A 12383-nucleotide genomic window follows, 5' to 3' on the forward strand; every position below is an offset into this window, starting at 1 on the left:
TCTAATGTAATGTCCTTGTAGTGGGAGAATATACTCTATAATTTCAATCCCTTTAAATTTATTGAGACTTGTTTTAGGACCAGAATATGGTCTATTTTTGTGAATGTTCCAGATACACTTGAAAAAAGAAGTCTGTTCTAATTCTTACTGGATGTAGTACTCAAATACATGTGAATTAGGTCAAATTGGCTCACAATATAGTTTAAGTCCTCTGTATTCATACTTCTTTTTTGTTTACTTGTTCTATTAATGAGATAAGAGTATCGATCTATGAATGCAAATTGTTAATTTGTCTATTTCTTTTTCAGTTCTGCCACTTTATGCTTCATCTATTGTGGAGCTCTATGGTTAGGTGTTTATACATTTATTTCTTTTGTCTTCTTGTGATACTGACCCATTATCATTATAAAAATGGCTTCTTTGTCTCTAGCAATACTCCTTCTAAAGTCTATTTTGCTTCATAGTAAAATAGTACAGTCATTCCAGTTTCCTTCTGCTTTCTATTTACATGGTATATTTCTTTACCCTTTGACTTTTAACCTATTTCTTGTTTTGAATTTAAAGTTTTTCCATTATATAGAACATTCAGTCTGTCTTGATATTTAACCAGTCTGATAATCTCAGCCTTTCAATTGGAATTTTAGTCAATTTATATTTAATATGATTTTTGATATGGTAGGATTTGGATCTATCATTTTGCTATCTGTTTTGAATTGTCTCATCTCTTTTTCATTCCTGTGCCTCCTTTTCTATCTTTGTTTCAAGCAAATAGTTTTGTTTATGATTTTATGTCTTCTAGTGGCTTTTTAACTATGTTTATTTCCATTAGTTTTTTTGTGTGTGTGAGGAGATCAGCCCTGTGCTAATATCTGCCAATCCTCCTCCTTTTTTTTTTTTTTTTTTGCTGAGGAAGACTGGCCCTGGGCTAACATCCATGCCCATCTTCCTCTACTTTATATTGGACGCCGCCACAGCACGGCTTGCCAAGCAGTGCGTCGGTGCGCACCCAGGATCTGAACAGGTGAACCCCTGGCTGCTGCAGCAGAGCATGTGCACTTAACCGCTTGTGCCACCGGGCTCACCCCCTATTTCCATTAATTTTTTATTGTTGTTGTAAGAATTGAAACCTATATTTTTAACTTTTCACCATATACTTAAGATAACATTGAACATTGAATAGCCAGGAAAATACAGGAAACTTGCCACAATACAGTTCCTTTTAACCACCTTTGTGCTGTTATATCACATATGTTACGTGAATGTGCATTATAAGCCAAATAATACAGTTAATACTTTTTTGATTTAAACAGTCAGATGTCTTTTAAAGAAATTAAGAAAAATGTAGATAAACTGAATATTATGTATATTTCTGTTATTCGTTACTCTTTTCTGTATATATGAGTTATCATCTAATGTCATTTCCCTTCAGCCTGGAGGACTTCCTTTAAAATTACTTTATTGCAGGATTGCTAGTAATGATTTATCTCAGTTTTTATTTATTTAAAAAAGTCTTTATTTTGCCTTCTTTCTCCTTGCTTTTTAAAATTTCTTAAGGTTTTTATGTGAAATAAAAGTAAACAACTTTACATGAATAGTTGGATGAATATTAGTAATCGTTTACAATCATGGAACTACTAACACAACCAACATATAGAACAGTTCCCTTATCCTAAAAAGCTTCCTCATGCCCCTTTGTATTTGATCCTCTCTCCCTACCCCTAGCCTTAGGCAGCTACTGATCTTTCTGTTTGTAATTGTGAAATTTCTCATTCTATTAGATTTTATCAATCAGCGTGTAGTATCTCTCCTTATCTCTGGCAATGCATTCTATTTTGAAATCTCTTTAATTTCTGACATTAATGTAGCCACTTCAGCCTCCTATAGTTTCTGTTTGTGTAGCATATCCTTTTCTGTCAATGTACTTTCAACTTGTGTCTTTATATTGAAAATGCATCTCTTGTAAGCAACATATAGTTGGGTTTTGTTTCTTAACCTATTCTGAAAAGTTCTGCCTTTTAATTGGAGTGGTGATCCATGAGGTATATGGTAGCTATTGATATGATGGATACTAGGTCTATCACGATATTTTCTCTGTTTTTGGTTCTTTTGTTCCTGCATTACTGTCTGATGACTTCTCATCAGAAAACAGAGAGCTAGAAGAAAGTGGAACAAGAACTTTAATGACCTGAAAGAAAAAAGTTCAGTCCAGAATTCTATATCCAGCAAAAATGTCCTTCAAGAGTGAAGAAAAGATAAGGAGATTTTCAGATAAGAGAAAATTAAAAGAATTTGTCACTAACAGACCTGCATTATAGGAAATGGCAAAGGAAGTTCTTCAGGCTGAAGTCAAATGATACCAGATGGAAACTCAGAGTCTCAGAAGAGATGAAGAGCATCAGAAATGGCAAATATCTCGCTAAACAGAAAAGGCCATCTTTTCATTTTTTGGCTCTGTTTCTTTTAAACATGTAATTGTTTAAAACTAAAATTATAACTTTTTCTTGTGGGGATTGTAACCTACATAGGTGTATTACATATGTCACCTATGACATGAAAGATGGACATGGTATAGAGGCCTAAATGGTTGCAAGATTTCTATATTTATGTGAAATAGTACGTTAGTAACTGGAAGTAGACTGTTTAAAGTTAAAGATGTATGTTGTAATCCCTAGGACAACTCCTATAAAAATAAACATAATACCAAAAAATCTAATAAAAATTAAAATGGAATTCTAAAAACAATATTAATAATTTTTTAAAAATAACTTTTATTTTGAATGACATTTGCAGTGGATATAGAATTCTTGTTTGGCACATTGTTCCTATCAGAACTTTGAATATATGGTCCCAATTTCTTTTGGTCTTCATTGCATTATTGTTTCCCTGTGCGTTAGTCATCTATTGGTTTGTAACAAATTACTCCAAAATTTAGCAATTTAAAACAACAAAGATTTATTATTTCACATTTCCAGTGGGTGAGGGATACAGGAATGGCTTATAAGGCCTGGTGGTTCCAGGTCTGAGTCTCTCATAAGGTTGCAATCAAGATGTCAGCCAGAACTGAAAGGCTTGATTAGTGTGGAGAGATCCACTTCAAAGCTCATTCATGTGGTTGTTGGCAAAAACCTCAGTTCTTTGCCATGTGGCTGTCTCCTTAACTGAGTGTCCACACAACATGGCAGGTGACATATCCAGTAGAGTGATCCAAGAGATGGTAGACCAAACTGGAAATCACAGTGCTTTTTAAGACCTATTCTCTGAAGTTGCACTCCATCACTTCAGCTTTATTCAATTCATTACGAGTGAGCCAATAAGTTCAGCTCACCCTCAAGGGGAGGGGAATTAGTCTCCTCCTCTTGAGTATCAAAGAATTTGTGGACATTTGAAAACCACCACGGTCCACCTTCTGGGCACAAATTATTTGCATTCCTCTGTCAAAGAAATAAAAATGTCCACCTGCTAAAGAATGGTAAGAAAGACTTTATTCAAGGGACTACTGCAATAGGGGTTTTGCAGTAGGGGAGAGAGATTGGCTTCAACTATGAATACAACAAGGAAAAATGGGTATTGATAACCAAGGGGGACGATATCAGTTGATAGAAAATCCCTACATGGATAGGTAAGTCTTGCTAAACCAACCTAACAGGATTCTTGCTGAAGGCAGGCCAGAGTGATCTCATATTACCTGGGGCATGGTGGGGGATGAGGAATTTAACCAGATATCTAGGGTGAGGGATTCTCACTAAACCAACTTGACAGGATTTATGCTAAAACTGGGTGAAGCAAAGATGGATGTTGAAGCCCACAAGTCAAGGCCTAGTCAAACAGAGGACACAGAGGAGCCTAACTAAAATTTAATCAAAGCGGGAATCTTTGTCACCTTTCACGTGCAAAATAAAAATGATGCCTCCGCATGGACCCCAAAATCTCATCTCATTAAAGAATCAATGAAAAGTCCAGAATCTTATCATTTGCATCAGGTCCAGGTGCAGATGAGACTCACAGAGTGTATTTATGTAAGTGAAGCTCTTCACCTAGAGTTCCTCATGATCTGAAGAGCTATGAACTAAAGAGACAAGTTACCTGCTCTCCTCCCCCAACAGACCTAATATGCAGCTGTGGGACAAATAAAAGATTTAGGACTATAGACCTTTAAAAACGGGGGAAATGGGAGGCACAAAGGAGTCACTGGTCCATAGCAATGCTCACATCCAGCTGGGCAAATGTCAGAGGTTCCTTGATTAGGACCTAGCTTCTTCCAAGCAAACGATCTGACATGGAGAGAGAGAGAGAGAGGAAGAGAGAGCAGAAAACCACAGTCCCTTTTATGACCTAACCTCTGAAGTCACACAACATCACCTCCACTTTATTCTATTATTTAGAAATGAATCACTGAGTCTAGTCCACACTCAAGAGGAGGGGAGTTAGTTCTATTTCTGAAGGAGGGAATATTAAAGAATTTATAAACATTTTAAACCCACCACACCCTGTATGTAAGGTTCATTATCTTCTGCTGCTTTCAAGATTTTTCCTTATGTTTGGTTTTCATCAGTTTCACTTCGGTGAGCCTAGTTTTGGCCTTCTTTGTGGTTATCTCTTTTGGTGTATGTTGAGGTTCTGGGATCTATCAGCTAAAGCTTTTCACTGTATTTGGAAAACTTTCAAACATGATTACTTGAAATATTTTTTCTCTTTCTCATTTTTGAACTCATTGTCTATTTGCCTTATTTTATATTCTCCTATGGATTTCTGAGGTTTTATTTGTTTTTCTTCAATCTTTTTTCTTTGCATTTTTTTTTTTTTTTTAGGATTGAGTAATTTCTGTGGATTTATATTCATCCTCACTGAGTCTTTATTTTACCTTGTCAGACCTTCTGTTAAACTGATCCACTGAACTTTCATTTTTTTTCTTTTCAGTTCTGGAATTTTTATTTGATCTTTTTTATGCTTTCCACTTCTTTGTTCAGATTTACTATCTGTTCACTCTTTAATACTAATATTTCCTTTAATTCCTTCAGCAATTTTTCATTCGATTCTTTAAATGTGTTTCTATAGCTGTGTGGAAGCCTTTAGGTGCTAAATCCAACATCTGGGCACACTGGGAATACATTTCTGTTGACTTTCTCATTATAGTCACACATTTCTGTTTCTTTGCATGTCCAGTAATATTTAATTTAAAAGTGGACAGTGAAGATATTAGGTTTTAACAAATCTGGAATATATTTTATCTTTCTGAGGATGGCTTTTTTTCCCCTAGAGGGCAGTTAATTCGCTTGGACCACGCTGTGAAATCTGAAGCCCTGCAGTGTGCAACAGTTGATGTCTCTGCTCTGTTTCCAGTATCTGGTTGCTGCATTTTCATTAAGGATCTTGAAAGATCTCCCCTGCATCTGTGTTTTAGTGGTCAACCGAGGATTTGGGCAGTTTATACTTACATTTTGGCACCTTACATTTTGGCACTCACCTTCTCTGTGGTTGCTTCATTTTTGATATTTTCCCTAAACTTCCAAATGCACTACCAACCACACATTTTGACCTTTGAAACCTCAAGCCAGTAAGATTTTTATTTTCTGTTGCCTGAGCTTTGTGCTGATTGGGGGATTCATTAGTCAAAAGTGCAGACTCGCAGATTTTACCAGGATCAGCCTTTCTGTCAAGGATAGACCTTCCTCTAGGTTCTTCCTGATTTTCAGCAGTTTTTCTGGAGTGTCCCACACCTATGCATCATTTAGTGATCAATCAGGGATTTTGACAGAGCTTGTATTCACATTTGATATCTCAATCCTTTTGCTGCTCTCTCACTTTCAAATTTTCCCCTTTGTATTTCCAGCTACTCTGCACTGTGAATTCTGTCATCTGCCCCCTTGAACCACTGGGGCATCTGCTGGGGGATTGGAGACACCTACAGGTAAGAAGGCTACTAACTTACAGTCCTTACCCATTATAGTAGTGGTAATTCAAGATGAAAATTCTTTCCATATTTCTGCCTGCCTTTGTTTATTTTCAGTGACTTTAAATATTTGTTTTTAACATTTTTGTCCAGTTTTCATAATTATCTTCTGTGGGAGGACTTGCTCAACCTCACCATACTGACATTACCAGAAGTCCCACCTGAAAGAGGATTTTGGGGAGAAAAGTTCGCAGCCCATGATTTGATCTTGTGAGACTAATATGGATCAGGCGCCAGAGTTTTCCTAGTCAGATTTCTCAAACTGAAAAATGATTGGGCCTGGGGTCTGGACACATAGACTCCTCAGGGGAATCATTGATTTTATACAACCCACAGTGACAAAGAAGGACACCCCCCATCTGATTGCTTCTTTAGTGTTGGAGACCACACATTATATACCTGAAAATTTTCCTAAATTCTCTGAAACAAGGCACCAAAAATACAGCTAAATTTGAATGAAGCCTTGGAAGTGGTTCCATTAAATCTAAAACAAGGTCTGCCTTTATCCTCCCTCTTCCTCAAAAACATGAAATTACAGGTGTCTCTCACCAATCTGACAGCTGCTTGTGGACTTTGACTGTGAGACTCCGCCATTATTCAGTGGGCTCTGGGGTTTTTGGCTTAAGGCTTTCCTCCAATTCTGAAGAGTACAAGCCCCTTGAGATCTAACTGCATTGGTATTATAAAGTCCTAATGCGGGGCTGGCCCAGTGGCGTAGCGGTTAAGTTCACGTGTTCTGCTTTGGCAGCCTGGGGTTCGCGGGTTGTGATCCTGGGCACGGACCTACTCACCGCTCATCAAGTCGTGCTGAAGCGGCGTCCCACATAGAACAACTAGAAGGACCTACAACTAGGATTTACAATTACGTACTGGGGCTTTGGGGGGAAAAAGATAAAATTAAAAAAAGAGGAAGATTGGCAACAGATGTCAGCTCAGGGCCAATCTTAAAAAAAAAAAAAAAATCCTAATGAGTAACAATTAACATACCAAAGAATAGTTTATGCCTTCTCATTCCATAAAGTGGTCTTCTCTGAGCCAAAATATTAAGAGGCAGGAAAAATGCAGGAAATCTCCTATGTGAAATGGAAATGTCACATCTACCTGAGGGCCAAGCCTGGATCCAGAGGACTTAGCAAACTACATGAAGAGATGATGGGTAGAAGATGTGCTCATCTGCTGCTTTACCCAAAGCATAGGCCACTGAGGGCTTTGCGAACAGATATGCCACCTGGTAATGAAGCATGGGTCACTGATGGACCAGCTCATCTGTTCCATTATGACAAATCCAAAGAAGTGCTGCAGCCATCCACTGTTTGATGGTAAACTGCTGACAGCCCATAGCACTGGAGACTCTGCGCAGTTACGGTGAATGTCGACTGGCCATAGAGCACACAAAGTGACATTTACTGAAACAAATAGATTCATGGGCCTTTAATAACGGACCTGCTGGGTGGTCAGGCCATTGGGCTACTGAATATTGGATTTTGAAGGGCACGTCTTATGGTGAAACTTTTTATAAAGAAGATTCAACAACCTGGAGTAAAATGTAATCCTTGTGTTACATGTTTCTTGCCCATGAGAATGGATTTCAGGAACAGCACCAGCCTTACAGGACCAGCACCTGCATTTTAACAAGATCCTCATATCATTTGCTTACACAGTAGAATTTCAGAGCACTGCTCTAGGACCATTTTTCTTAATGTATGATCCCCAAACACATGGAGCTTCTCTCAAAAAGCAAATTCTCGAGCTTGCCCCAGAGATACTATATCTGGTTGACTGGGGGTAGAGCCAGGAATCTGCATTTTCAACAAGCACCCTAGGTTTTTTAATTTTTTTGTGAGGAAGATCAGCCCTGAGCTAACATCTGCCAATCCTCCTCTTTTTTTTTTTTTTTTTTGCTGAGGAAGACTGGCCCTGGGCTAACATCCATGCCCATCTTCCTCCACTTTGTATGGGACGCCGCCACAGCATGGCTTGACAAGCGGTGCGTCAGTGCACACCCGGGATCCAAACCGGCAAACCCCGGGCCGCCGCAGCAGAGCGCACGCACTTAACCACTTGCACCACGTGGCCAGCCGCAAACACCCTAGGTTTTGTGCACACGAAGTCTTGAAGACTGCTGCTTTAGATAGTGGCAAATCTGGGCTGTGGGATGGAAAAGGAATGATGATGTTTAGGAACTGGAACACACATGCCATGGCTTCTGCTGGGAATCAGTGGGGCAGATCCAGTTGATATGTGGAGAACACAGACCTCTTACCATCCTTAAGAATCATATGGATGTGATGACACGAAGTCTGCTACATCTGTCCCTTCACTGATGGTCACCATGGACCTAAAGTGACAGGAACCACTGACCTTGGTAATTAACCCGTTTCTGAGCAAGTTCTCATGAGAGGCCAAGGGAAAGCCAGCCCATCTCAGGGATAGAGGGTCAGCTGTGCCCCCCTAGTCCTTAGATGCCAAAGAATGGGACTAATATCTCTTTAAAAGAATCCTGAAAAGTAAAAATGGTGGCCTCTGTTTCTGCATTATCAAACTTGACACTTCCTGAAATCCAGGTCACCTCTACCATCTGGGGATTTTCATCCAAGGTCACTTTGGTTTCTGGGGTTGTGAGAGCCCAGAACTGTCCCCTGGTGATCCTCACAGCCCAGATCCTTCCTTTCTTCTCACTAACTCTCAAGCCACCCCCAGGATGCAGTCTCCCCAGCATGGCAGTTCCACCATCCAGCTGTGGGTCCCAGAGGAGTAGCCCTCCTGACCCAGCGCATAGGGGTTGGTGTCCAGTCTCTTGGGATTAACTGACAGCCCTAGTAAAGAACCTCTCATAGTCACATGTTTCCCATCCTAGGAAACCAGGATCTTTGGGTGAGTGGTGCCCCGGTCCAGGACCACTTCCACCACTAGAGAAAGAGACTGAGGGTCACAGCTCCACTGAACGAATATAGGTGACAGATCCTACCCTTGGCTAGATTTGGAGCAAACACTTCAGCAACACTTCAGTTTTCACTTCCACAAGATGGGGTAAGTCATCATTATTATTGAATACTGTTAAAACAACTTGAATTACATAGCATCTTGCAGTTTACGAAGAACACATTTAAAGCTCATGACAACTGTGAGAGTCAAACAGGGAAAGTATTACTTCTCCTTTGCAGGGGAGAAGTGAGTCTCAGAAAGGTGGAGTGGTTTTTGTCCTGTCACTTGGCTACCTCACATAAGAGCAGCTCTACTATCAACACTGGACGTTAACCTTACTTTTCCTGTTTCCTGCATTGTCTACATGAGGAAAGGGGACTTTCTAGATATCTCTATCCTTTAATTTCCATTACTCACGTTCTGTGGCTGCTATCTCAGAACCACTTGACTGAAGTGGATGTCTCAGTCTGCGGTTCATGAAATCCTAGGTGTCTTTTAGTCTCTCTTGGGTTGATGGCCATGCCCTCTAAAAGAAATAGAAAATCATCATTTCTTTTAAAAGTCTTAAGTCTGGGCTGGCCCCGTGGCTTAGCGGTTAAGTGCACGCACTCTGCTACTGGTGGCCCGGGTTCGGATCCCAGGCATGCACCGACGCACCACTTCTCTCACCATGCTGAGGCCGCGTCCCACGTACAGCAACTAGAAGGATGTGCAACTATGACATACAACTATCTACTGGGGCTTTGGGGGAAAAAAGAGGGGGATTGGCAATAGATGTTAGCTCAGAGCTGGTCATTCTCAGCAAAAAAAAAGAGGAGGATTAGCATGGATGTTAGCTCAGGGCTGATCTTCCTCACACACACACACACACAAAAATTAAAAAAACAAAACAAGAAACAAATTTTCTATTTCTTCTTGATCCAGTTTTGGAAGGTTGTAAGATTCTAAGAATTTATCCATTTCTTCCAGATTGTCGAATTTGTTGGCATATAGCTTTTAATAGTATTCTCTTATAATCTTTTATTTCTGAGGTGTCCATTATAATTTCTCCTCTTTCATTTCTGATTTTACTTATTTGAGCCTTATCTCTTTTTTTCTTGGTGAGTCTAGCTAAAGGTTTGTCAATTTTGTTTATCTTTTCAAAGAACCAGCTCTTGGTTTTATTAATTTTTTCTATTTTTTTTTAGTCTCTATCATTTATTTCTGCTCTGATTTGTATTATTTCCTTTCTTCTATTGATTTTGGACTCTGTTCTTCTTTTTCCAGTTCGTTTAGGTGCATTGTTAGATTGTTTATTTGAGATTTTTCTTGTTTGTTGAGATAGGCCTGTATTGCTATAAACTTCCCTCTTAGAACCGCTTTTACTGTATCCCATAAATTCTGGCATGTTGTATTTTCATTTTCATTTGTCTCCAGGTATTTTTTGATTTCTCCTTTGATTTCTTCATTGACCCAATCGTTGTTCAGTAGCATTTTGTTTCATCTCCGCATATTTGTGGCTTTTCTGATTTTCTTCCTATAGATGATTTCTAGTTTAATACCATTGTGGTCAGAAAAAATGCTTGGTATTATTTCAATCTTCTTAAATTTATGGAGACTCATTTTGTGGCCTAATATGTGATCAATCCTGGAGAATGTTCCATGTGCATTTAAAAGAACGTGTATTCTTCGGTTTTTGGACGGAATGTTGTGTATATATCTACTAGGCCCATCTGTTCTAGTGTGTCATTTAAGGCCAATGTTTCCTTAGTGATCTTCTGTTTGGATGATCTGTCTATTGGTGTAAGTGGAATGTTAAAGTCCCCTACTATTATTGTGTTACTGTCTATTTCTCTTTTTATGTCTGTTAATAATTGCTTTATATATTTAGGTGCTCCTATGTTGGGTGCATAGATATTTACAAGTGTTATATCCTCTTGTTGGATCGTTCCCTTGATCGTTATGTAATGCCCTTCTTTGTCTCTTTTTACAGTTTTTGTTTTAAAGTCTATTTTGTCTGATACGAGTATTGCTACCCCAGCTTTCTTTTCATTGCCATTTGCATGGAGTATCTTTTTCCATCCCTTCACTTTCAGTTTGTGAGTGTCTTTAGGTCTGAAGTGTGTCTCTTGTATGCAGCATGTATATGGGTCTTGTTTCTTTACCTATTCAGCCACCCTATGCCTTTTAATTGGAGCATTTAGTCCATTGACGTTTAAAGTCGCTATCGATAAGTATGTACTTACTGCATTTTTTAACTTTTTTTTTTCTCTCAGTGTTTTAGTAGTCCTTCTCTCTTCCTTTCTTCTTCTCTTGCTCTCTTCCCTTGTGGTTTGATGGCTTTCTTTAGTATTATGTTTGGGTTCCTTTCTCTTAGTTTTTTGTGTATTTATTATAGGTTTCCGGTTTGTGATTACCATGGGGTCCTGTATACAAGTCTGTATACAATTCTGTGTACAGAATTGACAGTCTCTTTAGTTTGACCTCTGTCTGAAAGCTCTACTCTTTAACTCCCCTCCTCCCACATTTTATGCGTTTGATACCATATCTAACCTCTTTTTTGTGCATTTGTATCCATTACCCTCTTATCATGGAAATAGATAATTTTTCCTATTTGTGATCTTCTCTTTTCCCCTTAAATAAGTCCCTTTAGCATTTCTCATAGTACTGGTTTCTTGGTGACAAACTCCTTTAATTTTTGCTTGTCTGGGAAACTTTTTATCTCTCCTTCCATTTTGAATGATAACCTTGCTGGGTAGAGCATTCTTGGCTGTAAGTTTTTTCCTTTTAGCACTTTAAATATATCATGCCACGCTCTTCTAGCCTATAAGGTTTCTGCTGAGAAGTCAGCTGATAGCTTTATGGGGTTTCCTTTGTAGAATTCTCTCTTTATCTTTAATTCTGGACATTTTGATTATGATGTGTCTTGGTGGGGGCCTCTTTGGGTTTATCTTGTTGGGTGCTCTCTGTGATTCCTGTACCTGGATGTCTGTTTTAGTCCTTAGCTTAGGGAATTTTTCATCTATTATTTCTTCAAATAGATTCTCTGCCCCTTTGTCTCGCTCTGCTCCTTCCGGGACACCTATAACACGGATGTTAGTGCACTTGATGTTGTCCCAGAGGTCTCTTAGACTGTCCTCACTCTTTTTAATTCTTTTTTCTTTTACCTGTTCAGCTTGGGTGATTTCTTATAGTCTTTCGTCCAGCTCGCAGATCCATTCTTCTGTATCCTCTACTCTGCTTTTGAGTCCCTCTAGTGAATTTTACATTTCCAGTATTGTATTCTCCATTTCTGATTGGTTCTTTTTTATATCTTCCATTTCTTTGTTAACATTCTCACTGAGTTCATCCATTCTTCTCCCAAGATCAGTGAGCATCCTTAACACTCTTTGTTTGAACTCTCTGTCGGGTAGGTTGCTCATTTCTGTTTCACTTAGTTCCTTTTCTGGGGTTTTGTCCTGTTGCCTTACTTGGAATGTATTCCTTTGCCTCCTCATTTTGCCTCTTTCTTTGTGCTTGTATCTATGTA

This window comes from Diceros bicornis, chromosome 14 (genome assembly GCF_020826845.1).
Source record: "Diceros bicornis minor isolate mBicDic1 chromosome 14, mDicBic1.mat.cur, whole genome shotgun sequence".
In the NCBI taxonomy this organism is placed as follows: domain Eukaryota; kingdom Metazoa; phylum Chordata; class Mammalia; order Perissodactyla; family Rhinocerotidae; genus Diceros; species Diceros bicornis.